General features: G+C 35.5%; 1 protein-coding gene across 1 annotated transcript in view; it reads right to left on the bottom strand.

The window, feature by feature from the left end:
- Nucleotides 1-200: 200 nt before the first annotated feature.
- Nucleotides 201-4,459, bottom strand: part of LOC103479790 (uncharacterized) — a 15,757-nt gene continuing 11,498 nt past the window's right edge. Inside the window, exon 3 of the mRNA XM_008434443.2 lies at nucleotides 201-747. The gene's annotated coding sequence lies outside the window, so the exon portion shown is untranslated. The remainder of the gene's footprint in view (nucleotides 748-4,459) is intronic.

A 4,459-nucleotide genomic window follows, 5' to 3' on the forward strand; every position in this document is an offset into this window, starting at 1 on the left:
GGTGCGCTCCRATAGCAGCAGCAGCTCGAATAAAGAGGGTGGTGAAATTCTTAGAAAAAATGTAAACAAACGGCGAGACCCACGGCGGCTCAGCTGTTCCCGTCCACACACCACCGATGAAGATGAAGATGCGTTTCAGCAGTTTGAGCAAAAGCGCTCCTCCTTCAGAGGACATATTAAGAACTTCTCATACACGGGTGTGATGTAATGCTGGTGTCATCTGTTTATTTGATTTGCAAACATGAGACATTCAATAATCAATTATGTATTTCTAAAATAAGTGAGATGTCTGATTTGTGTGGCAAAAGTGCAGGAAATCTCATTTTATTGCAATTCAGTCTCTGCTCTTCAAATTCCTGTAGCAGAAAGAAAAACGGTCTCATGTAAGAAAATAGCTTTATAGCTTCATAGATGATATCTTTTTTTTTTTTACAGTACACTCTACTTCAAGCAACATCCTTACTGGAAACTGCATAAAAATAGATCTTTGGGGGATGAAAACAGTAAAAATAAATAAATTCTATCATGAAAATACATCTTTTTGTTTCAGTTGATGGATGTTCTGCGTTTAATTTCTGTTTGTACTAGCTGTACGTCTCCAGGTACATTTTTGAGAGAGATTTGAGAGCCTCATGCTCTCATGCGACAGCAGCAGGTCAACGCTCGACTTTGAGGGAGTTTTTTCCTTGTGAAAACATCCCCACCTTCAGGCCGTGCTCCGTTTCCACCAGCTTGTTTCAGCAGCATCTACCAAAAAAACACCCAGAAATCAAAAACGTCAGAACAAACAGTTTAAATTGAGAGCGTAGCAGTGGCTCAGAAAGCTCAAACTCCCCGTTCAAACATGGTTTTATTCACAGTCTGTGCTTTTTTTCAAGGTTTTTTCAGCAACATCATTCAATGGCAAAACCACTCAGCCTTTTACTGAAAGGGAGACACTGTGTGTCCTTGTGAGTCACGTCGGCTTGCTGTGACTCAAGTTTTGTCAAACTTGTCGGAAGTTTGTGCATTTGCTATTTCTGATTTTATGAAACGCGCTGCAAGTTTTGTACCTTTTGCACCTTTTGGAAGGACRAATGTGGGAAACTTGAGATGTTAAGTTCACATCTTATCATTTGCAAGTAAAATTAACCTTCTGGTCATGACTGATGCACTAAAGATTTTTTTTTCCTCACTGTTTATTTRCTTTTTTTTTCTGCTCCAAAGAGGCTGCAAACAGCATGAAATAAGTAAGAACATCTTCAAGATTGATTGCAAAAGGCAGGAATTTTACTCACAGTAATATGAAAGATTATTTTAATCTGACAACATATAAAACATTTAGATTCCTGACAGCATAATGTTTAAAACATTGTAAAGCAATCCATGTTATCATTTGCATTGAATTTGAATTATTTTTAAGTGTTTTGCAAAATGATTCATAACCCCTGAACTTTTTCAGATTTTATCATGTTAAAACTGGAAATTTAAATATATTTAGCTTAAATTTTATACAGCTTCAAGTATTTTTCAGTGTAGAATAGACTTTTTATTGAAAAAATGTAAAGAAATTGCCTTACTTGAGACCAAAATTAAACTTTGGGAGGGGACTGTAGGATTCATTGTTCTGAACTATCRCCATTAAATAGTTCAGATCATTATATTTGAATGGCCTAGTCAAAGTCCAAACATAAATGAAAGTTCCTTAAGGAAGACTTAAACAGTGAGATTCACAATTGCTCTCCATCCAGTGTGACTGAGGTAGAGWCATTTTGCAAAAAAAACTAGACATTTTTTGCAAATGTCTAGTTTTTATAGAAAAACTAGAAATTCAACTAGAAATTAGAAATTTATTTTCGGCAGATATTACATCTACACAAATGGAGATGTAATATCAACAAAAGACGATTCTTCAAAAAATTAAATTAGAAAAGCTAAATACGATTCCAAACAGCACTTTTCAGATTTTAATTTTAAAAATATTTTAAGATATGAGTCGGTTTCCTTCTGTTTCTCAGTGACGYACCACTGTTGTGTGTTATCATATAAAATCCCAATAAAACAAAACAAAGTCTGTTTTTTGAACATATGACAATGTTCAGGGGGTGTGAATATTTTTACAAAGCACTCTAAAAGCCAAAGAATAAAAAAAAAAATGTTTTGACAATTTAAAAATCAGATTGTCACACTCACTCACCAAAATTCAATGTATTCATTTTAATTACCATTCTATTTATAAATTATGTCTTTATCCAAGAATTTATTATGATATTAGCAAATTAGTTTTCAGATTTAGTCTTATTTTTGCTGGTAACTCATGTCTGAGAGCGGACCTGAAGAGTTTAAATCCGATTATTGTGATTTTAAAAGCCGCACCAGGTAGGTAAACTGAGCGAAAAAAACAGCAATTTCTATTACCACKWCAAAAAATATGTATGATAATACACAAATCTTCAATTATTTAATTAATTTTTGCAAATTAGGGTTACAGTGTGCATCATTTTTTAATTAATTCATTTATTTCTGTTTCTTTGATGCCCACTCGGAGGCCGGCGATCACACAAAAGGACTCTAATGGGAATTTTTATTTAACAATAAAGAAAAGGGAACCAAGAGACAACTTGCAGTGCAGGGCTCGGTTGCTTAGCAATGTCTTGCACTAGTCGCTTTAACATTGAACCTGCTTTGGGTGATTAATTTAGATGATTCATGCTCGCAAAGCAACAACAGCAGGGAGGGTTTAAAGACGCTTTGGTGACGAAAGGAGAGCAATAAACAGAGGAGCTGGTGTTATTTAAATACGTAAAACTCGAGAAAAGCTGAAACATTGCAAAGCTCCAGCTTGAGTCTGTAACCTTGAAYGAATAAAACCCAGAGCTGCAGGTTTTATGTTTATAACGACCTCTCAGACGTACGAAGAGTTTGACTTACTCTGCTCTGTCACATGGCTGAAGGAGTTTAGTGATTAAAACCAGACTCCTGCAGTTTGCAGAAGCCAGAAAAATAGATTGCAGTTACAGATATTCTTCACAAGAGGGAAGTACAGAAGCATGCACCTCAGCCTGTGCAGCATTAGTAAAGGTAGACCCACATGACGAGGACTGAAATTAAAGTTTAAGTCAAGTTTCCACCTTTGGTATGAAAACACTTTCAGTACACATTCAGTAAAACCAAATGTGAAAGTGAGAGAAAAAGAAACTAAATTCCCCGTCTTTTACCCAATTCTGAGTCATGCAGTAAATATACCAATGCTTCCTTTTGTATCATGAGAGGAGTGTGAAGCAAGTTTGGGGTTTTCCTTTTTAAAAAGAAAAAAACAATTCGGTGACTGCTAAAAATGGATGTCTGGATGTCTTTCTGTCTTCATGGCCAACAGATTCAAACTAATTAGCTAAAACATAGGAAACACAAGGCAACTTGTTCATACCGTTTACTTGAACATTTTCACCTAATATCCCATTAGAACGACAAACCTTCATGTAGTTTTATATGACAGACCATTAAAAAGTGGTGGATAATGCAGGGTTTTATTTTTCTGCATTTTAAAATCTAAAAATGTTGCCCATTTGTATTGAATCTCTTTTACACTAATCTCTGTAAATAAAATCAACCATTTCTCTCGGAGGCAGCGCTAGACTGGTGCATTTGTTTTGGCTGTATTTACCCATAATTCCCTGTGATATAGTTTGTTTCTGCTTTGGGAGCGGCCTTTAGTCTGTTTGGCATACAGATATGCATTCAAACCATGCCAAAGTTCACTCTAATCAAAGCGAGACGTGGGTTTTTAGGCAGACCAGAGTTCGCCTTTATGGTTTAGAGTTCGACTGCGCGTTCACACCTCCCCAAATGAACCAGACTTTCTAAATAAACAAACTAGAGTTCGATGAAAGTGGGCTAAACAGGCCTGGTGTGAATGCAACCCCAAGTTTCATTTTGGTTCATTATCTTGAACCATCACACTGTTTAATTCACACTCTGGCTGCTTGTTCAGACTAGAATGATTCTTTGGATCTAAATACATGGAAGGAATTTAAATTTAACATGTAAAGACACTTTCCAACTGAGCCTGAGCTATTTTGTAATGAAGAGTAAGCAAAAAGTTTGACAAAGCATTGACACGTAGCCAGATATCTGGGAAACCAAATATATCTTTATGTGTTTTGACCTCAGATTAATATAATTAAAAAAGATAATTTATATAAACCCCGGACAAAGTGGAGATTTAAAAATACTTCATATTTGTGTTTGCGTGTGTATATGGAAAACTGAGATTTCGGGTCCAGTGCATTAGTCTACAACAAAAAGCACCAATAAATCCAGACACTTAATTTGACATGATTCCCAATCGACACTGTCTTGTGTTTTAATAGTTTATATTCTAATATGTTATTTAAAAGTAGTCCAACCTAAATATCCATCCACACAAATGAACTTTTTGGTGCCATGTTTAAGTTCTAACAGGAAGTTGTGTTTGTTTTGA

This window comes from Poecilia reticulata, linkage group LG17, assembly GCF_000633615.1.
Source record: "Poecilia reticulata strain Guanapo linkage group LG17, Guppy_female_1.0+MT, whole genome shotgun sequence".
Taxonomy (NCBI): domain Eukaryota; kingdom Metazoa; phylum Chordata; class Actinopteri; order Cyprinodontiformes; family Poeciliidae; genus Poecilia; species Poecilia reticulata.